Source organism: Ceratosolen solmsi, unplaced genomic scaffold (assembly GCF_000503995.2).
Source record: "Ceratosolen solmsi marchali unplaced genomic scaffold, CerSol_1.0 scaffold1, whole genome shotgun sequence".
In the NCBI taxonomy this organism is placed as follows: Eukaryota; Metazoa; Arthropoda; class Insecta; order Hymenoptera; family Agaonidae; genus Ceratosolen; species Ceratosolen solmsi.
This window is the reverse complement of record NW_011948415.1, coordinates 9,782,577-9,807,586: the sequence shown is the minus strand read 5'-3', so window position 1 is coordinate 9,807,586 and position 25,010 is coordinate 9,782,577. Positions and strand designations below refer to the sequence as shown.

Below are 25,010 nucleotides of genomic sequence, written 5' to 3'. Positions count from 1 at the left end.
AAGGTGTGAAATTTACAATAAAATGTTTAGAAAATGTTTGAAATATGCTATAGCTATTTTTTTATTTCATTACAATGCTTGATTATTCGAAATTAAATTAAAAAAGTAAATAAAAGTCATTGTTAAGGTTTAAGCGAAAATGAGATCTGAAATAGTTTCTTGTTTTAATAGTACTTTTAATTGTTTTAATTTATTTGGCAATTTGCAATTCGATTGTAAGTTTAATTTAATTTGAGAACATTTAATATGTTTCAAAAAATTATATCGACTACAAGCAAATAATGGCTTATGTGAATCAAAGCGAAGCATTTAAGCACAAATGAATAATTTTCGCTTATAAAAATAGGGAAACAGCTGACTTTATTTATAGAATTGAAAATGGCAATAGATATCGCATCATTTATCCAACATTTGCATCGACATTATTCAGCCACGTATTACCAAACATGTTATTGCACCGAAAATTATTACTTTTATCTATAATGGCTGACGTATATTGTTTTTTGCTACAATTAATCAAATTTATTAATTGGATAATAAATAATCGGTAAATAAAGCAGAGAGACTAAACTGTCGACATAGGCTTGATGTAATTATTTTATTTACGAAATTATTTTTTTTGACACCTTTGTCCTTGAAATATATAGTAACCGATCAGGATTGAAAATTGAAGGGAAAAAATTTATAAAATAGAAACAAATTGTAAAGGAGACGATGAAATCATTTATAAGACACCGCGATCCCGATACTTTTTACCTGTACACGACCACGATATAATTTTTTTATTAAAACAGCCCATTGGACTTTGTTTATTGTCATTTAAATAGGCGTGAGTCGGGTTTCCATTGGAAAGAGAAGCGCGATCCAACGTATTGGCATTGGCTATTGGTTAAATAAGATTAGAACGTCATTTAAGAAAGAGTGCGATGACTATAGCAGAGTGGCTTATTCGTGTATGAGCCATTGCCGGCGCTTAAAGGCCAAGTCCCATGGAATCAATGGAGTTCAGTCGCCGTAAAAATGTCCGCCTTTACTATTGAAACTGTCGTGACGGGGGAAGGGTGCGAAGGGTATGCCAGGCATCAAGGGGTGTCATCACATTGTGTCCGTCGCTTCTCATCATTAGCTTGTTCGATGTCGCACGTACCTCCCCTCCAGCGCCAGCCCAGTCACCGAGACCACTTTGCCCGGTCCACCTCTTCCTTCTCCTGTACTGACTCGTGTACCCGGAGTCCCTTTGAGCCGCCGCCTCTTGCGCTACCAACCTGTGAGACAGAAAAAGAGAAGACCGTGTTCGATCCGGTTAAAAGGTTCGCCATTTCGTGCGCTACGGCGCTCGCTGCATCGTTGCGTGCCGCTCGCTCTCGACGAGCTCGGCCAATGAAGGGGCTCGAGGATCGAGGCGAAAAAGAGTGAACGAGGAGAGGCGGGAGGGGCTCGAAATTTCCCCCGAGGAAATTCAATTAATCTAGATTGCCTTATGCGCTGAACGAACCTCCGCCACTACTGGCGGGCTCTCGTAGATGTGTATGGAAAATCGATGCCTTCCCTCGCGCTCGTCGAATATCGAGAGAAGTGAACTATGGAAACACACATACGCCATACTATGTATCTCAAGCTCAGGCACAGTTATGAAAGAACTCGTTAATGCACGAGACACGTGCATATCACTACCTTGACTTAATTAAGTGCATTAGCGCAGTCTCTTATTCCTTTAACAACCACTTTTGCTTCTATCTCCGTCCCACCTCCCGTCCCAGCGCTGCTCGCCCACTCTTTCGCGTGTGTACTTCTTCGCTTTCACGCTACAGTTTATTCTTTCTGTTAATACGATAGCGGTGTCTCGAGTTGCTATGCTGCTTTTCCGATTTCATGGAGTAATAGGAATAACTATATAACGATAATTACATCTGTTTGCAAGATGTTCCAAACTATGCATTATTGCTGCTAGAAAGTGAAATTTTCCTCGACCTCTCGTCTACGCTACTCACTACGAATGCTTACAAAAAAAAAAAAAAAAAAAAAAAATTGAATCCATTTCAGTGAAAGGATCAAGATTTATGATATATAACTACAAACTTTTCAGAATATTACCATACACATTTGTTCGATTGATACAAGCAAACAAGAAAATTTATAATATTTTTTCTTTAAAATAATATCCTTAGCAATTAGCTACTATTATTATCAATACAATATTATGCTTAGACTTTTGCTCTCGATATTATTAATGTAAATATATAAAATTGTGAAAGAAAAACTTGATACCCAAATCTTCTTATAAATCTGTAAAAAGCTAGTAAATTTGAATAACAATGAACTCTTATCTGATAAAAGCTGTTTCACTCGAACTGCTAATATAAATCCTCTTATCAATAGAATATAATTGTTTTTAAAAATATTATAAAATAATTAGTGCGTTACCAATCGTAAATTGGAATTTCAATTAATTTTTAATACGAACATAATAATACAATATTTTCAACCATTCGATAATATTAATTCTGCGATATATCCTATACTTAATTGGAATTAAATAATAATATAATCTAAATTCATATTTTAACGACTTAAAAATCATTATAAAAAAATTAAAAAATAACGCCAATAAATATCCACATTATAGTGACTTATTAAAATAAGTTATGTGTTAGTTAAGTTATGTAGTAAGTAAAATAAATATACATGTGTGCTAATCATTTTATTATTATATTCTATATATAAAATAAAGTGGCAACGTTACTGATTATCTCACTAGTCGAGTGTAGATTATTCTCGTACGGGTAACTCAATAAATTTCAGGCGGATCATTATTCTTCGAAATCTTTTGTGATAAATTCAGTTTATAGGTTAGGAAGAATTGAACATACGTTGACTTAATTTTTATAGTTTATTACGGAATAAAAATATTAATTAGTTTTACTATCTTTTTCATTTTCGTAGACAAAATCTGTTCCATTACTGCTGTATTTGGCAAAACTAAATATTGTGGAATTATCTAATTGATTATTAATTAAAATTATGTATATATATATATAATTACAATAATTACAATTACAACAGATAAAAAATATAAATAACCAAAATTGATATGGAATAATATTTTCTATATCTACGGTAAATGATATTTTTGTTAAACATTTTTTCAAGATTTTTTTTGAAATTCAAATTGTCTATTAAAACATTGCCCTATAAATAATAAAGGAAACGGATAATTAAATTCTACATGTATATATACGAAGAACAGTAATATATTAATTGAAAAATCTTTATGATTGTCTAATAATCGATCAATTATAAATTTCTATACATATCTTTATTTATAACAGCATGAATTAATTTTCTAATAGCATATAATAATTGTCTAAATTTAATGTAGATATTATCAATTGCCCCCTAGCAATCATATTATTTTAAATTTAAAAATAAATCTTTCTATAAAAAATTGTAAACAAGGCATACTGTCCCTGTATATTATAATTTATTCATCGTTACTACATTTAAATAATAAATTAATATAATGATTGATAGATCCTGTAAATAATTAATTATACTAAAGAATTTTTTAATAAAGTTAATTATTTATTTGAGACTATACCAATTAGTCTATTTAATCAAGTAAATGAACTTGTTGCTGTAATATTTTCCTCAATTATTATTAATTTCACAAATAAAATAAAAGATTTTTACCGTGATATAATTTCTGTATAATGTTATATTTTTTTTATGTATAGCCCACTTGAATAACAGTGTAACTTTATTAAACATTAAAATTATATGTGACTATTACATGTAGCTTTCATAGTATAAACAAAATTTTTTTTATTAAATTTCTGTCTCTTATTGAAATAAAAGTTAAGTTACTCTATGAAATTAAATTTTGTGAAAAATTATATATTATTTATGTATGCTTGATAATTATTTCTAAAATAAATGTTTTCGTATAAGAATGTTTCATTATACTATTAATAAAAATTATTAACATTCTACAGAACTTTATGAACGATTAATTTAATAAATAAAAAACATAGGAATTTCAAGTTTTAAATGATTCTGGGATATAAATTTTACACTTTCTTTACATTCACGAATGCGTATACGTCACTTTTATAAAATATATTTTAAAATCACAATTATTCTCGCATGGTTTCGTTACACCTTATACATTGACTTTTTCTCATATTTGTTTCAGCACTTCAGATTGCATTTGGTAATAATACACGTGATATATTCATTTCTTTTTAAATTACCTTAGCAATCACTATTCAATTTTTACACCAAATATATATTTATAAAGAACTGAAATTGGTACAAAAACAAAAATATATGGCTCGAAATAATTTTTAATTATTTATACGATTTAAAGGATATATCAATGATAGATAAATAAAGCTAAAAAAAATTAACATATATAGTATGTATGTGACAAAGATATCTAGTTTACCCTACATATTTAACACGCACTAATGTAGTAAGTATCAAAATATTCAGCATTAGGTTAATTAATAAAAGTCACGCTTAAGAGTCATAAGTTGATCGATATTTATTTGTTGAAGATAATGAAGAAGCAATAAATGTAACATGATGTTTCATACTTATAATTAATAAAATATAAATATAGGCCTAATATTTTAGCATATTTTTGTTTAAATATTGTTTTATAAAATGGAAATTATTTATTTTACTTGTATTAATTTATATTCTAACGTTCTATTTATGTAATAATAAGACTACATATAATTATGCACATACTCTTAGTACACAATATTAGCCAATTAGAAGTATTTAAATTGATTATTCTGAATTATAAATCTAACGCTTTAATAACGTTGATTTTCATTTTTCTTATATTAAAATTAATCTGATCAATTATATAATATATCCTCGTTTTTTTTTACAAAACATTATAGAAGATGATGAAACAATCTAAATATTTACGTTTAAAAGTAATGTCGCTATTTAAATTGAAACAAGTGATATTGACGAAAATTTAATTTATAATAATATAACACCGTCGATAAGAATAAATTGATTATCTGTAAAAATAATATAATTTGAAAAAATTACATTTGAAAGTATTGATTTACTTTTAAAAATTTAATATAAGTGTACAAGTGCATATGAAAGAATCATTAAATTTAAAAGAATAAAACTAATAAGGTCACTTACTATTAAAAAGTTTCAAAAGAATATTCTGATTCATTTGTCTTAATTGCACATTGTCTATTCGAAATTATTATTATTCGGTAATGATTCATTGTCGTGCGCCTTTAATATATTTTTTTACATATCTGCCCTGTAATAAAAAAAAAAAAAATTTTTTTTTTTTACGACTTTTAATTAAGAAAAAAAATTAATAAGACAATTAAGATTACTACAAATATACACTTTTGTGTAGGAAAAATTTTTACTTAATAATTCAATGCAAATATTGTTCATTATTTGTAATTTCTTCGAGTAATTAGAAATTTTAATTTCAAGTTATTTATGCATTTATGAAACATTTTTACAATTGTTTTTTTCGATAATTTAATTGTTTAAATCCAAACATAGTTTCATTAGTTTTTCAGGGTTAAAACTTTTGTATAAATTTTTGTACTATTTAAATTCATAGGTCGCATTAATAAAATTATTTTACGTAAAATAAAAATAATTGAACTTTAATTTTATAAACATATTTTAAATTCACGATAATAACGAAGCACAAAAAATCAATAAGATTATTTTAGGGCAAATAAATTATAGACGGCGTACAAGAATAATTGTTTAATATATTTGTGTTTTCTATTTTAGAAATAGTATTGAATCGAAAATAATATTGAGCTGTAAATAATTTTATAATTTATTATAAAATTCGTTATGTATATATAGTTTAAAGGTCGAGCTTAGCAAGAAAAATAAAAGTTTAATTATTTACAGCGCCATGCATTTTGTGAAAAACAATAAATGTTCTTATTTAAGGAGATCGTGTTTGATCGGAGCTCAAAACGAATAATCGATCCACTGAGTAGATAATTGAGCTTTGCCAGGCAGGAATATTTCATTGTAATTTCAAATTTCGGTCGCTTCATAATTTTACAATATCGGCTTCAAACAATTATCTTTTCTTATCAAAAGGAACATAAAAAATTTTTTATAGTTATAAGTTTACGCTTAATATCATACGTTTATAGTCCTAATTAAATATTACATTTTATATAATAAACGGTAGAGTTACGTACGTTAAACATTGTAAACGATATCGCTTGTGCATGAAATTAATAAGAACTATGTTCCATTTAAATACCTGCTTGGATATCTTTATTAATGGATCATAATTTACATTAAACAAACGTAATTTGATGATAAAAAAATGTATAATTTCGAAAGTAATGAGGACTTTGCATGTCCCAAAGTTGTTCCTATTACGGGGAATTAAATAGACAGGGAAAGGGAAGCCAATACAATTCCTACAATTCATTTAAAGAAATAAAAATTTATCGGTGCTGAAAACATCGTTGATATATTTGGACAAAATCTTTTCACTTAGTAGTCAGTACGTCGGTACACCACGGAAGGGAGAAAGTTAGCAATATTAAGAGTAAAGCTATCTCTCGTACCAAAAATCAAGGCGGGAGCGCCGAGGTCCTGCGCAAGAGTTTTCCTCCCTCACTCGACAGAGAATATAAAGACAGAAGTGAGCTTGTGGACAGGTTTCCCCCTTCCACCACTTTCTGACTGCGTTGCTCCCGTATTTCGCAAGCAAAGCCAATCCCTCGCGGGCCGCGTGACGTCACTAACAGCCACCATTTTGCACAGTGACGTCAGTCACGACGTTGGGTGTACGATATTGTTAAGTAGTTGCTCTGTACGATCCAATTGATGAGAGAGAGAGAGATAGAGAGAGAGAGAGAGAAATAAAACATGTACATGTGCTTATTACATTATAACATTGATATCCTCTCAACTTATAATTTAACCCCATTGCACACTTACATTCGACGTTCACCATCGGATTTTGACATTCGATATGATGTCTTTCCTCATTATATATTTATAACTTTTTACATCTATAAGTGTTAAGTCAATTGATTTTCTTCATATTTTTAACTACTCTTCGCATACGTTATCCGAACTTTTACTGACACTGACCATCTTGAAAATATTTACGATAATGTTAACGCAATAATTGCATTAGTAATATACAAATTCAATTAAAAGTGATAAATAATTTTCGCATAGATTTTTTTAACGTATTTTTTGAAAGCAAAGTTCTTGTAAAATGAAATTCTTGTAACAGTTTATTGTCATTGTTAAAATGATGGAATTGGTAGTAGAATTGATGAAGAATCGAGAATCTCTATTGATTTTAAACAAATTTTTTTTTATAATATTGCAAATAAATAAATAAAATCTTTTACAAGAAAAATCACTCTTTTTCCAAATCTTTCAACGAAGGTTCCATTCACATTGCAAAAAATTTGAAAATTCAAAAAAACATAAAAAGGTATGTCATGAAAATACACCAGTTAAAAATTCATATTTTTACGTTATAAATTGATAAATATCAGAACAATTTCATTTTAAACTAAAAAATATACATTTTTTATCGTCTGTTATATAATTTTGTTATTTAAAATCTTTTTTATATTTTACATAACCACAGATTTATAGAGAATAATAAAAAATATTATGTATTTGATTTCCATAAAGTTTATAATTTTCCAAACCTACAAAAAAAAAAAAAAAAAAAAAAAAAAAGAACTATAATTAGAAATTTATACGCTGTCTTTATAAGTATACATTTTTCTCATTTCTTAAACACATATAATACTCATAAATATTAAATAAAAATATTAATATTTACTTTAATATATGTTCCATGGAGTTTAAAAAAATAGATTTTCTATCAAGAACGTTTTTGTGGTAAAATTTTAAAAATAAGTTAAATTCTTGAGATACAATTATTTTGATAAATATAATTTATACTGTTAATAAAAAAAAGGTCTTTATTATTATTATATAATTTCAATATGGTATTTGTTATTGTATCAATCCGAGATTTGTTTCTTAATTATTTAAATTCATATGGAATACTTCATAATACAAGAAAATGTTTTTAAAAAACATGATGACATTATCGGATCAGCAATTGTTTTTAAAACCTTCAATTTTTCACAATTGCTTCCGTTCATTTTACATTATTGATGTTCATGTATTATTTTTTTTTTATTCGATTTCTCATGTTTTACAATCGCAATGGGCTATTCGATATTGTCTTTTTTCACTCATATGACAGAAGACACGTATTTATTTTTAATTTTTAATAGCATAATAATTTTAAAGACATACACACGCGTGCAAGTAGGCGCACAGACTCAGACACACACACGCACGCACGCACGCGCATGCGCGTATAAAAAATAATTGTGATATTAGATACGATCTAAAGTGTTAATAATTATTTAACGACCAAGTAAGGTGCTATTAAAATTATAAATAATTATTTTCATACATATTAAATATATAATATACTGTCAATAATAAAATTTTATAAGAAATTTTATGTTATATTAAATATCGTATTATTAATAGTTATTATGTCTGTATAAATCTCGTGAATTAAAACACAGATATATTAATTAAAAAAAATTTTAATTAATAAATTTCTCAATATTTAAATTAAAAGGAATTTTTTTTTTTTTATTTTAGATACTCATTTAATTATGTTGAAAATTGTTATGTTTTTATCTATTTTTAAGCACATTAATATTAAATATAAGAGACATATTGTTAACGATATTTTAATTTAAATTTAATTAATTATATTATGGACATATCTTCGATGGTTGAATTTTATTTCCGATACAAGAAGACAAGTTTGACCTACTTTCCATAACACTTGATAATTGATACTAAACCAAATAAGCTATTCGGATTATTTTATCAATTGACTATAATTCATGATTCTATTATTTATTCATACGCATATTGGACAATAAATGTAAAATAATCATTATTCTTTCCTTATAAAGTTTTTATATATAACATTAGGCACCATATCTTCATATTCTTATAGATTATTATTATTATTGTAGTATACTTCTAATATATCTGCTTACTTGAGCTATCGTAAATACCTCAAGATATTTGGTTATTTTTCCATATTGAAGCAATATAATTGCTAAATCTGTATAATCGAGATTACATTGAACTTCGTTTTCGACATCCGTAACAGCAGAAACGTGTCCAACATCGAACGGTGCGATGCTTGCAATTCTCAAGCGGTGTGAAAGTAGTTTAACCCCGCGTCAAGGCGGACTTAGCCTAAAAGCGACTGTGCGAGTCTCCCGATACAATGTCGAGTTTGACTGCGCGACTATCTTCATCATAATCATCTCGGGTTTGAATATTGCTAGGAAGATTTGACGGTTTCTAAAAATATAAGCGGCCACAGTGCTTGGCACTCATCCAGTTTTAACTTGACTTTTAGCAACTTCAGCGAAACACAATTTCGGATAGTATCGGCCTACCGTTCCATTGACATTCAAAATCATTACACAAGCTTATCCTTTCGATGGATTATATGTCGTTAGTTGTTTATTAAAAAATTCATGACTTCTTAAGTGGCAGTTCATTGATTTGCACGAGATTTGACGAATATTTTTGCGACGAAAATATCTTTTCGAGATCGAGACAATCTCGTACAAAGATAGATTGCTTTACCTAGGTACATCTTATCACATAATTATCGTTCTTATAATAGACTATTTTAATCAATCGTAGGCCCATCAAAGACAAAGATGGTAACTTGCATGCGCGGAATTGATAGAAGATTGCGAGGAATCTATTTGACTAATTGCGAAAATTGAAAAAATCTTGAATTGTTGCTGTAACGGATCCCTAACTAATTGTCGATATTCAATGAGGTGTTTGACAAGTTTCATTGTTATCATTGATATTTCATCAATTCCGATGTTTGTAGAGATAATGAAAGTAAATGCAGATGTGCGTATATTCGATAATGTCGTTGGATGTCTCAACTATTGCCGCAATTATTATATTCAAGTTTTTGCAAAACATAATCAAATGAAGCTTTAAGTTAGCGTATTTCATTTATAAATACAAATATTATATCCATAAATCTATTTGTTCGACATTACTGCCGAACTATTTATTTTGTCTGGATCGTACTCTTATTTATGTTGAGCTAATTTCGGCAATAAATGGAAAAATCAAGACCATAATATTATTGTATTAACATTTAATATAGAAATAATGTATTAGTGCATAATGTAAAAAATTTTATGTTTTGCAGCTACGTTTATCGACAATGATAATTTTATTAATAGATTAACTTATGTTGGTATTATTAGAGCTACTTTGATCGGAGTAGCAGAAGTAATTTGCTTGAAAAATATCTAATATCTTATGGCATTTTTATGAATATATTAATATGATTTAATGCTTAATAAGTAAATAAAATTGATATTGTTAATTAACATTAACATTTGTTCTATTTTTGAACGAACGGATGTAAAAATCTAGTTAACACATTTTTGGAGAATACTTTGAAACAACAAAACAGAGTAGTTAAAAAAATATCGATTTAGTATGTAAATAAAAAATATGTTTATTTAGTATTAAAAATAAAATAAAAGCATTATTCATAACAAGAGAATTGAAAGTAAAAACATTTAGAAATTTAGAAACGGGAAATATGTAGAATATTTTTACATTTCCATAAAAAACTGTGTGTATTATACTGCAAGTATTACGTAAAATTCTATAAATGTATAACAGCTTACTTATAAAAATTCTTAATATCACGATCAATAAGTGCTATATTAATAAGTCATATTTAAAAATACTTGAATAAATTTTTTCATATAGTGTACCGACAGATATAAAGGTCATATTAAAATTAACGTTATTACCTTTACATGAAATTCGATTATTGAGAAACATTTATAAAAAATGCATTGTCTGTTAAAAAATTGTCTAGCTCTTTCTTCGTAATAAAGATATCCTTATGAACTAATTAAACTAATTGGATCGCAAAATTTATATAAAATTCTTATATAAAATAAAGGAATGCAAAATAAGGCAAACAAGAAAATACATAATGCAATGTTTACATTATTTTCGTTCATTGTCTGTTATTCTTTATATTTTTTAAATTTCATTTTTAAAATTCTTCGATAAACAACGATATAATAAGTATATTTATAATTTGATGAAGGATGGTTATAAAAATATAACGAGCTTAAGCATCGTACGAAAAATTATTTTAAAAATTTTATAAAAACCAACGATAAATTAATAGATTTAATTTTGTAAATTGATGAATCTAATGGATTATTCGGATACCAACAAATTTATATTATTAGTGAAATAAATAATGATAAATTCTATGGAGGTAAATAGAGCATAAAAGTTAAAATCTTTTTAAACAGCGATGGGTAAGAATGTAGTTTATAATAAGTTTTTTAATGTTTAAAATATTGCCGTTTGTTTATATTACCATAATATAATTATTGACAATATCTATTAAATCTTTACTACAGTTGCAATATATATTTGCATGCTTGAGAAAAAAAACAACTAATGATATAATATAACGAGGAATAATCATTAAAATAAAAATCTTCATTACATTTGTTGTTGTTTTTATTTTCTTTCAATTTCATTGAATAAGAGAATAGCTTAAAACAATACAAAAATTACTTCTTTATATTAATCTCTTTACTATAAATGTGCGTATCTTCTATACTAAGATCGAAGAAATTTTAGTTACTTTTCAACGAAATTAATGAAATTTATTATCGATGCATAATTAATACCGTAACCACTATATATATATATATATATATATATAAATGAAAGGCAAATTGCTTGAATAATTGTGATAGTTATCTTTATAAAGCGCTTTATCATTAGTTATATTGGTCCTCCAAGATCCAACACAATAATTACCAAAACATCCATGTACCAACGGTGGTAACTATAAAATCCTATAGACCAGAGCTCAGCGTATAATTACAGAGAATAATAAGCCCCAAATAGACTGAAAGCAACATTGTAATCTAGCCATCGGGCGCACGCGCAAACAACTGATTCTATTTCGATATCCACAAGTCGAAATCAATGAAAGCAAGACGACAGCTGTTCAGGTCGTCCGAATAACCATTTGACGCTAGGCCATTGTCAACGCGGCGCTTCCGTAATGCGATTCTTCTACTACATTGCGTTAGAACCCTAAGGATATGCTAGGGAGAAAGGAGACTCGAGCTTCGACTTTGAATGCGACCCCACTGGTACCCTACTCGTACTCTAATAATGTTGGGCATGTGGGAATGGAGCGTCCTTCGACTCATCTCTCGTGTAATAAAATCTGAAAGAGTGGAGAGTGGAGACGAAGACTCCCGGAGGAGAAGGAGGAGGCGAAGGCAAAATAGTGCGCCCCTCACGACAGCGAATCTCGGTTATTTGCATCGGATATTATAGGCACTTGCTAGATTACATTATGCGAGCGTTCGTCGAAAGTACGATCTGACTTAGGCAAATGTGTCTCGTTTTCAAGGGAATAATGTTTTATCGGGTTTATAAATCCGTACGGGGTTGCGGATGTGCGTGCGAAACGTTCCTAAAATATCTATTTACTCCCTCCCCACCACAACCCATCAGCCATCTATTCTTTCATCTGCTTTCGTGTACGTGGTTCGCTTGGAATCGTTTTATGTAATGGTAATGTGGATACAATGGAGGTTGACCTACAAGTTTTATTGACCATTCTATATGACATGGGTTGCAAAGCATATTGTTAAAAATAATTATAATAGTTTTTTTTAATTATATTAGCAATAAGTTATTATTTGATTTATATTATTCATGTGGATGTTGAATTGGTAAGGGGCAAAATCAATTTATTGCTAAATTTTAGTCAAATCAAACAACAGGAGCTGGTGCACGAGAAGTTTTGTCATTATTTAGTTCAGCATTTATTGGTAAAATTGGTAGATTTTACGAATTTTTAATGCTTGTCGAAATATTTGTTTCTTGCAGTCAAATACACCATATGTCCTATAATTGTTTTCACTGCTTACGCATATGTAATTGCATATCTTAAAAAAAAGAAAAAGAAAGATTTATACTTAATTTAAGAATAAAAGTATGTTAATTGTCTTTTTAATTAATGAATTTTATATTCGACATATATTTTTAATTTACACAATGAAATACTTTCGTCGTTAAGTCATTTTTCATTAAAAATTTTTAATTACAATACAATTATGAGTTGTGAGTTTTTATTTGTCACGATAATGATTATATACGAATAATTTTTATAATTCCCAAGTATACTGAATATAGTTTGAAAATATGTTATTAGTAATGTAAAGTAAATAACAATTTTAGCATCTGTATGTAAAGTAAGAAAATTTTGACTTTATTTATTCTGATATTATTATTTGTTGTTAAAATGTAATTTTATTTTTATATAAAGAATTTTCAATAATATTTCATATTGTCATAAAGTTATGGGTATACATGACACGTATACATTAACAGTTTGTTTAAAAACTAAACATCTCTGAAATAATTATTTTCAGTTTTGACTACAGTAATTTACTTAATCTATATATTCCATAATATTTGTCGCTTATAAAATCTTTCCGGGTATTAAGATTGATGCGTTGATATGCATTTATTTTAATGTAAGTTCTACCGAATAAATGTATATTAAAAAAAAAAAAAAAAAAAAAAAAAAAAAAAAAAAGACAATAAAATACTATTTCTAAGTTTACCATATAACAAATTATGTTTTCGATTTTCAATTTCTATCTTTAATATCCTTATGGTTTACGAATCAATTATCAATTAAATAATAAAGAAATGATATAATGAAACTTATCGCTAGTATTATGTTCATCTATCATTTGAAAGATATCCGATGAAAGCTCTTCTATATTTTTTAAAATTATTTTGTATTTTATATCTCTTGTCAGATACAGAAAAAAAAAAGCCCCCGTATCGATCTATATATTAAGGTTTGAATGACGGATCGGTTTTTATAAATCTATTAACAATTTTACTTATTGATATCGTATAAAGACACTATTACATGAAATTAATATATATATATATATATATATATATATATATATATATATATATATATATAGAATGTAGATACATTGTCTATAATATATGTGCTTTTAAAATAAAATGAAATCATTTTTTCAATTGAATATATAATTTCTCTTATCAGGATATCCGTCGGCTGTGTGCGTACATTCGCGCGTATATGCGTGACGGAGCTCAATAAATTTATGTGTTAAATGGTATATTTATAACGCAATAAAAAATTAATAGTATTATTCGGGTAATATTGGAAATAGTTTCCTTAAAAGGCATCTGTCTTAGCGTGTAGTTATTATGATAATTTATCTAGTTGAGAAATATAATATTAATTCGCTTAATGTATAGTGGAAATAGTATTTTGGATGTATAACTCTAACAAGATAACACGAATGCATAAACTTGAGCTGAAAATTTGTACAATGACGATGAAAAGGCAGCCTCCATTCTTCTAGCATGTTTTCTTTTCTATCCGTCTCGATCAGTAGGACTTGGATTTTCAATGGCACTGTGAATTAAATTCTACCTCTTTTCCCATTATATATCGCATCTGAATAACGAGTTAACGAGATCGTAAAAGAAACTGGTGAGATGAAATGAGTCGAGGTAGATGGAACGACGAGCTAGGGCGCAAGAATTTTAGAAATAGTTCACATTAGAAAGCACGCGAAGAGATATATATCTATCTCAGTCATGGAGATTATTACAAGGCTGTCTCGGAATACTCACAAAGTGCTGGCGGGGTTATAGAAGCAGAAAAAAAGAGAGATACGTTCGAAATAGAAACAGACGAGTTAGGTCAGACAACGTCAAGGGGGACGATGAAAATACATAGTAGATGAGAACCTGGGGGCAGTTTACTATATACCTATTGATCGTTCATTCATGCCGCCCTTCCAGTCCTTCTACCAAAGTCGCATCCCTCCCTTGTCGTTCTACGAGACTCTCGCCCTTATATATATACATATATATATTTTTTTATTACTCTTTCTCTCTGTCTCTCTCTCTCTCTCTCTCTCTCTCTCTCTCTCTCTCTCTCTCCCTGTATGGCTCGGGCGACTTTTCTAACCTACAAACAGTAGGACAGTTCTACCAACCGAAACATTTCAAGCACTAAACGGAGCTTTCTTCGCGTATCGATAGTGGCATAAGTCCTATAGAGCGATACACGTGGCACTCGGCTTTATCTTGTCGTCACTGTTAACTCGCTTCTTTGACTGTCGATTCAAAAATCCGTTTTATCCTTACCTTGCCTGAATCTTCCATACATTTAGATTCGGTTCAACATTTAATTTCGTTACGTAATATAACAAAAAAATTTAATTTTTTAAATATATTAATTAAGATGTTAAATAACTTTTCTCCTTATCCTTGTAGTTTGAATGATTGTGAATAAGTAGTATTATATGTGTGATAAGAATATGTTTGAGTGTGTGCGTGTGCGTGCGTGTAAATGTACGTGTAATTATCTATAGTAATCGCATTACTTATGCATATTGCTGTTTCAAAGCCAATTTAATAGAGATACTTTAATTTCCTTAACAAACATAGCAATTAATATTCTGACTACATTTGTTGTAAATTATAAAATTAATATTTATTATTTTATTTATTTATTATATTTATTATATACATAATAATTATTATCATTATTAAGTATGCATAATTGCATAAGTATATGTATAAATGCATGTGTGACAAGCTTCTTTGCATTTTTATATTTTAAATAGTTACTGGAAGAAAGATTATTATATTAACAGTTTTCTTCTGTGATATTTTTACTCGTAATACGATAGGAGCATAAGGTTATTTAAAAAATATATTATACGAAATACCAATAAATATATGTTTATATTTGATTTTAATCTTATTTAGTTATAATTAGTAAATTTTTGTCGTTAAGCAAATACTCGAAATAATGAAAAACATATATTTAAATTCGTTTGCATAATGAGTTATAATGAGTTATACAAATTTATAATCGTAGGCCTTAAACATACCACAAGTTACGAATGAGCTTATGCTCGTATGTTTATGCGGCAATTTTCTAATACATCTAATAAACATTAAATTTCTCTTACAAATTTCTTTTAATTTCAATACGTACGTGCAGTTTTGTGTAAATATAAAGTTTTTAATTTATTAACATTAATACATTAGCATTTTATTATTCTTTTCTTACACGAATTAATTTAAATCATAAATGTTGATTTGCTAATGCCATATTTATATATAATAGTTTGTATTAATCTCTCAAGCTTCTACAAAATATTGTCTAAAAATCTTTGAATTTGGAAAGGTATTGATTTTTTTTGTTTTTTTTTTTTGTTTTAATTGGTTAGTATAATTCAAATTTTATATTTTAAATTATGTTATGCACGGCATAAAGTTATAGGATAATAATTATAAATATTGAATATAATAAAAAAATAAAATAATAAATCTTAATTTATCAGCCGAGGAAAATAATATAAACGGTATTACAATTTTTCGATGTTTTATGTTTTATGCTTTTCTCTCTATTTTTTTTAACTCTCTCATTATTCCATTAGAGCACATTAAATAATTAAAATAATACATGGCAGTTTGGAGTAGATGCCAGACGACTTTTTCAAAAAATAATATATATGTATTTTTATGTTTTTAAGTGAAGACCTCGAGGGAACGACCAACGTTTCGAACGCTTCAACCAATGCCCCTTTAAAATCCGTAGCATTGTCGACTGAGAAAACCGTATCCCGCCCGACTCCTCGTTTACCTCAAATCTAGATCAACGAAGCCAGCAAAAGTCCGTTTAATACCGAAAGCCACGCTGCTCTAAAAAAATTCCTGCGCACGATCAAGCGTAAGAATAGGTGGGGTGGGACGACGCTTAGCACCTCGCGAACGATAATTTTGAACCCTCTCGGCAATGCTCCTCGACAATTCTAATTGATCGGGCCACCCAGAGGTGCACTGTGCATACTCGTCTTTTTTTAGGGCTTCGTTAGTCCCAGCGAACACCACGTCGCCCCCAGCTTTCGAAAATGCATCGCATTAATAAAAGAATTGATACGCGGCGGAAGTGACTCGCCTGACGCTTTGCGCTATGTAGTCGAAAGGACGTCCGAACCGATGTTTCGATGATTAGGTTACTCCGAGCGAGAGAGACCATGCGATAACTTACATTTGTAAAGCAACAATCGATGAATCGATTGATTAGCCTCGTAGACCAGAGGGAAATAACAAGGGACTCATCCGACTGATAGGGGGGGGGGAGCACTAATCATTTCTTTATCCTGGATTCTTTCTTATCCGCTTTTTTTTTTTTTTGCACTACCTGTGGCTTGTCGGACACGTAAATAAATATCAGCTTTCAACACGCGACTTTAAAGGAGTACTTTCATAAGAATTATAACTCTTTTCTCGCGTAGGGCTTGACTTCCGTTCTGAACATCGCGGCGAGTCGCCTGATAGGCGTCATGTAAACAAGCAAGTTATACAGTCACCTGCAGTTTCAAATAGTTTAGTTAAGAGAGCATTTTGAGAATCAATTAGAATTCGTAAGGCAATTTTTTTACAGCCACACATGTGTATGTATCTCGAAATTTGTCTCTAATGAGTAAATTGAGATATTTCATTCCATGGGGGAAGAATTAGTTAAACGGCTCAATTTTCTAGATCCAGCGTATTAGTTTTCAAACGAACTTTAACATTTAATAACGTAAATCAGAGATTTGCACACAATTACATATAATTATTTGCATTTATATATGTAATAAATATTAAAACTTCTATGTATACTCCTTATTTAAATTTAAATTAAAATTTATAAAACCTCAAAATATATTTACTTATAAAATATGAAATGAAATATTTTCAAAGCATTATACGTAAATATATATATATATATCTATATATCATCATAATTTTTTTTTTAATCTCTTGATCGTTAGATTAATGTGCAAACTGCATTGTTATTTCTAAACTTTAATTTGATTAAGTTTCAGTACCACTAAAAGTAATTGTTATTGCATATTTATCTATAAGGTTTCGATAAACATAAATATTAATTCAAACAAACCTTTCATTCATTACGATTGTTTAGTCAATTACTTTGTCAATTCAGTTCATCAATAATTTTATATCACGCCATTATCATAGAATGTAATGAATGAAATTGTAATGAAAAATTTTTTAACTATTCAACTATAGAAGTTAAATGTAAAAATGATTTATCACTTATAAATGTGTGAAAATACAAAAGCAATCGACTTTTTACCGATATAAGTAATAAAGAATAAAATTATGAAAAATATATTGCATAATTTTCATGTAATTTTAATAAGAATTTGTAAAGCTTCAATATTTACTTCTTCAACTTGCGATTAATCTGAAGCGAATATTTGCTCATATATTTTTATTAATATGCAATTGTATCATTTTCTATTTGATTAACATATTAAAAAGCATTTTTATTATATTAAAATATAATATTTTAAATTGGAATTAAATATATAGTAATATACTCTCTAATATTATTATACATATAATACTTATATTAATATATATTAAATTAGTGTATATAATATATGCCAAGCTTTTGTAAACTTTAAATACGTTTACGATAATAAATATTCCCACAACTCTACTTTATAGCAAAACAAACCCCAAATAATATTCCAAATAGTGAATAAAATAGCAATTTAATTTATCTGATTTTTAAAGAAAATGATTTTTGTTTTTTAGATGGTTAACCACCAATGACGAGAATGATATGATTAATAAGATATGAAACTATCATTCGTCATAAATTATAATTTATTGGTCATTATATCTGATATCTTTGAGGAAACGTGGATACTGTACTATATATATATATATATATATATATATATGTAAGAGATATTGGCATCGAAGAAATTTAAGAGAATCTGCTGTAGCTAACCGCGAAAATGTAATTACCGAATGTTACGATGAACTACCACCGATCGCTAGTCGACCATTCTTTATAATGGAAGCAATAAATTTCGTTACCGAAATATATTTTTCTGGCTTATCGACGAAGCATCGACATAATTATCCGATTTAAAAAACACATATGCACGCGCGCGCATACAGATACTAGAGTTATGAATCTAGGTCTACTTTTCAAATAATCAATTTCTCGTTTAAAATGCATCCACAGGTTTTTCGGAATCGCAATACCGTTATTACATATCCTTAATTCACTGCCTTTATATTGCTAAATAACCTTACATCGGATTTAATTTAATTTTCAATTATCTCACGATAAACCTAAATATAAATCATCAATTTATAAAAGTTCATTGATTTTTAACTTGCAATTAGATACGTAAAGAATCTCATTTACCTTTATTGTGAGACTTCATTATGGCAATATGTCTTTAATTAAATATTTATGCATATATTCGAGAAATAAATGCTGCCAATCCAACGAAAAGCAGCCAATATGGATAAATGTGTGCAAAATACGAAAATGAAGATCGAGCCTTATTTTTAATATCGAATTTATCGACGAGCGGAATGCATATAAATATGAAGCTCAAAGCACCGAGTAACTCGAACAGGACTAAAGAAGTTACCAATAAGCAGTATTAGTCAATATTGAAGAAATTGCAATGCGCAGCTAATTGAATCGCAAATAAATCGTCGCTCGACTCGTACCGACATTTAGCATAAATCCTATCGATTCGTATGTCAAGGCGAGAGTCGCTCGTAGAAGCGCTTCATGCAACATTGTAAATGAAAGCGAAAGGATGCGTATGTTAGAAAGGGATAAATAGCGGCGGCGCGTAAGGGCTCGCGTGCGAAAACGATAAAGAGCGATTTTCCATCGCTCATAAACGTCGAAGCTCGTGTATCTCTCGAGATAGTCAGTTGACGGGGCGCACAAGCGACAATTGCTTAACAAGTGAAAATTCGACTTATCGCGCGCACAAGTGCTCCCTTGTCTAACAACAAAGATCCGGTTTGCCACTTTGTGTGCCATGTGTCGTCGTCGTCGTCGTCGTCGTCGTCGTCGTGTGTATTTTGGAGTTTGTTGTATGCGTTTTTAGAGAGAGTGTGCGTGTGCGTGTGTGTGAAAGGAAGGGCGGGTCAACGAACTCGCCTATTCGAGCACCGTCCAAAGTCGCTTGGCTATGGTACTTGAATTTCAGACGATTTTGGTCGATACGTTTGATGTCGATCACATGATCCAGTGTCTTCTAATGCTTCTCTTGGATAAAGTAGATCTGGAGCGAAGGAAGAAGAATTACGCTAAATTCGTGCATACTAATTTGTCATATTGATTCTCAATTACTTTCATGTATTCCAGTGAACTTGTCCTGAATAAAACACGATATGAAGCAATGTATTAAATAAAGATGTAAATTGTTTGTTTAAATGGATTAAATAAAATTTGCTTGGTATATATAAAGCACTTATAATAATTTACTGAAAGATTCGAGCGTGTTAATCCCGCGAAAATGTCATGAACCAATAATATTTATTGTATAGACATTTTATATTTTATGTAGATGAGAGGCAGTTTGAAGTCGAATTAATATGCTCGTTAGATATTCAAATAAAATGTAAAAATATGCGCCGCATAAGATGTATTGATTTAGTATTAAAGTACATTACAATACATTCTCGAATGTAAATATAAAATATATCTAAATTTCAGATTGAAAGATGTAAATCTAGTCAGTATACCGAGATAGTTGTGAATCAATTGAAATAAACAGGTTTTGGAGACATTTGCATAGTTGCGTGAAACGATTCCTTTTAAACATAAAGAGCACATTGCACAGAACATTTCAAAATTATTCGCTCATTAAACTCCTACATAATATGACCCAGATGTAAAAGTGTCATTTTTCACTAGGAAAACAATAATAGTGATGTATCAATACCTTCTTTTCATCCCCTTTTAGTTCTCTCTCTCTCTCTCTCTCTCTCTCTCTCTCTCTCTCTCTTCTCTCTTCTCTCTTCTCTCTTCTCTCTTCTCTCATAAATATGCTAATACTCAATAGCGCACTCATTCCACATTGATTCCCGACAAGGCTCGAAGAGGAAAAAAGAGACCACCGAGTTTTTCCGAACAAGGGATCCCCTCCCTTTTCCCCCCACGTGGATTTATATATGGGACAGATAGTCTTGAAATCAAAGTCCTTTGCGAATCAACATAGTGGCGAATCAAGAATTACGAAATAAGATGATAACTATCCTTCTCTCTCGCTCTCTCACTCTGTCTCTCTTCTCCCTCTGTGCGTGCGCGCGCGTGTGTTCTTGTCCGTGCTCGTGTGCGTGCGTTTGTGTAGAATGTACAGAGAGGAAGAGTTTCTCTATAAATCTCCATGAACGTCCGGAGACACAATGGTAATTACCCCAAACTAAATTGAGACATTCGTGATTCTCACCTGCTCAATGCATATTTACAAGCCAAGTGTCAAAGCTATTAGGGAGTCGAGGTATGCAGAATTTTGTTAACAGGCCAGTAACTAGAACAGATGTTGTACAATATTATTAATGCGATTCCACATACCTATACCAATGACTATTTTAATATCTCGAATGTAATAATTACGTTTAATCCATAACTATAAACCATTTTCATCCGTCTCATACAATACAATTGTAGTGCAAATAGTATGATAATTAATACATAAGGTAATCCATTTAAGAAAACGTGCAAATTTTACAAATTTCATAAAGCTTATTTTAATAGCTATTTAAGCCCATTAATAGAACCTATCTCAATACGTTAAATAATTATAAATAACATTGGGAAGAATTCAGAAAAATAGTCACACGATACACGCCGTTATTACAAATAATCGAGGGACAAATGTAAAAACGCGTCGAAACGCTTTTCCGTTCACTGACTTCGCAAGCTTCGCTGCAAGCCCCGAGCATGCGATAATGTTCATTAATCGAGTATCCCGTAGGAGGCGCGTGCTCACTCTATAGCTCCTAGTGCCCAAAAATTTCACACCGTGCAAACCTCGACTCGCACGGTAGTCGACGAGTACGAAGCAATCGCCACCCACTCCTGCCTCCGCCTCACCCACCCCAAGCAACGGCATGATTGTCTGCGCGCGCGCTTGTTTTTATGCGCGGAATAAGGTCGCTTCCTCGACGACTCCGGCTCGCGAGGATACCACGCCTGCAACGACCGAGTCCCATTCCCCCCGCCCAAGCGATAAATCGAGGAATTGGATAGATCGAGTTAGTCGTGGACGTAGCGGTCACTCTTGGAGGGAAACTCACCTCTAGCGGGAGGCAGGGGCTGGATGAGGCCATGTTCCTACATGCGTTCGAGCCTCTGCCCTGCTGGCGAACGACCGTCCATTGACATCTGCCACCTCCTCGGGCCGTCTATCTCTCTTGCGTTGAGGGTGCACTGCCTATCGAGTAGCTCAGCGCCGTCGCCGCTGCACCACACACGCGCGCACACACGCGCGCACATGCACTGGGCGAGGGTCGGAGGCCGCTCGCCGACGGCGACGAGGTCGAACGAGGGTAGGCGAGCGATCAATCGGTCGGTCGCTCCGACGATCGGCCGGCTGTTAAGAAAACGATGGGCGCCCCTGTACCCTCTTCTAACTCATCCTCGGCTCCTCGCTCTCTGGTTCACCCTCTCCGCTGCTTTCAGGCCCCCGCACTCACTCGCTCGCTCACTCTCACTCTCGCTCTCACTCTCGCGCTCTCTCACTCTCTCAATCTCTCTCGCTCTCTCTCTCTCTCTCTCTCTCTCTCTCTCTCTCGTAATCTCTCTCCCTTTCTCTCTCTCTCCCTCTATCTCTCTATTTCACCCTCTCGCCCTGTTTCACCCTGTCTTACCCTGTATCGCCCTCTCTCGCCCTCCCTCACCCTCTCTCGTCCTCACTCGTCCTTCCTCGTCCTCTCGCTCGTTAAGTCGCTCGCTTGCACTCTCCTCTTCCCCGTAGCAGTTTATCTGGCTGGGCTCGCGCCTCCTCGTCTCAACCCCCGCTATGCGACTCTGGCCTTCACGGCGGGGCGATCATCGGTCTGCCCACCCCCCGCCCGTCCCTTGGAGTCGCGGGCCGCGCGCGTCCACCGCCTTCCCGTTCCCAGCAGGTTCCGTCGCGCACCCGCACGACCTCTCGTCTCGCTCTGCCTACGACACGCCGAGCATCGAACTCGTGCACGCCACCAGAGCCGGACGCTCGCTCGACTACGTCCTCGGCGCTCCTTTTCCCTCGACGCTCACCGTCGTTGCCGCCAACGCCGCCGCCACCACCACCACCACCACCACCACCACCACCACCACCACCACCGCCATCGCTGCCGCCACCGCCGCCGCCGCTTCCGACGCCCCACCGTACGAACGAACATGCGCCGGAGAGGCTGCGCACGCTTATCCGGCCAGGGCCGTACTTTTTTTGTCCCCCAACGACGACGATGATTACGAGGACGACGACGCTGCCGATGGCGATGATGATGAAGAGGAGAACGCGAACGAGAGAAAGTGTGGCATTCGTGAGAAGAAAGACCATCGATTTATTACATTATGCGAGCCGTCTCTGCTCGATTAACCAATTCCTCAAGGACTGTGTACGATATATCGAATTATCTACTGTATTTTAGGGTCGCAGGACCACGTTACTTCATTTTTCTTCTTCCTTCATTTGAAGTATATGACCATTTAAAAGTAAGCTTTTGTCATTCAACATATTTACACAAATGAAAAGGCTCTCAATTGTCAATTATCATTATAGAGAATAATGTATTGTATAATTATCGGCCCCTTAATCTCGTTTTATGGCAAATGCACATTTGATCCTTTTAAACGTCACTTAAGGCAGCCAAAACTATGCGCTTATATCCCTACTCTACTCTCATCATTTATTGTGATAAACTCACTCTTCGTCATTTTTATTGTTTTTAATTATTGATTTTGAGTTGTAAGATTTGTCAAATAAAAGAAAATTATTTTATATAATTAAATTTATATTAATTTATAAAGTGAACATTACTTTTGAAAAACTTTATAATAATTCAAAACACTAAATTTTTAATTGAATAGTTGGAAAATAGCAGGTATGGTATTGAATTGAATAGGTAAGGTATTGAACAATTAGAAAATTCTAAACTGTTGTCAAACATAGATATTTTCTTCATTGATATAAAATAATAAAATTATAGATTAAAATTGTAGATATAAATGAAAGAAACCGCGGATAATTTATAAAAACATAAAATTTTGTACTTTCATTATTCCAAATAGTGTATAAACTTCATTTAAAACTGAAAAATATTTTTTGAAATAGTCCTTATTTATGTTACATGGCTAATAGTAGTTGTCCTATATCCTTGGAGGTTTACATTTTCCTCTCTTTTATACATTTTTTTAATCCAAAATTCGTTGAAACTGTTATAATTCAATAAAATTTTTGAGAAAATTATCACCTCTAATTATATAATTATTATAAAATACTGTTTACAACAATATTTTTAAGTTTCAGATAAGTTTAAGAATACAAATTTTATATGTTATTGTACAATGTGAATGTAATTGTCGACGAAATAAAGCACTTATTTCATAAAACTAAGTAAATCAGAATTTCTGTTTTTTCCAAATACATTATACAAATATTTATTCTTTAATAAAATATATTTTTAATTGTCTGGTCTATTCTATTTTAAATCTAATATTTTATTGTCTTAATTGTAGATAGATTTTTTATGAACGTTAATAAATCCTTCTATCCATTATTCTTCTAAAAAATTCATATATGCAAATCGCGGTGGTTATTGTTATATGTTTATACTATTCTTTTTGAATTAATTAGATAAATATTTTTTATTTGACATTTAACTCAATAAATAAAATTGTTAACAATACTCCGATTTTTAATACACGATGGTACTGAAATATTTAG

At 31.1% G+C, this 25,010-nt stretch overlaps 1 protein-coding gene across 1 annotated transcript in view; it reads right to left on the bottom strand.

Annotated features, from left to right (window-relative positions):
• Positions 1-22,689, bottom strand: part of cac (calcium voltage-gated channel subunit cacophony) — an 85,266-nt gene extending 62,577 nt beyond the window's left edge. Inside the window, exons 1-2 of the mRNA XM_011507884.1 lie at positions 22,375-22,689; positions 1,148-1,265 (exon numbers count right to left, since the gene is read on the bottom strand). The gene's annotated coding sequence lies outside the window, so the exon portion shown is untranslated. The remainder of the gene's footprint in view (positions 1-1,147; positions 1,266-22,374) is intronic.
• Positions 22,690-25,010: the final 2,321 nt, after the last annotated feature.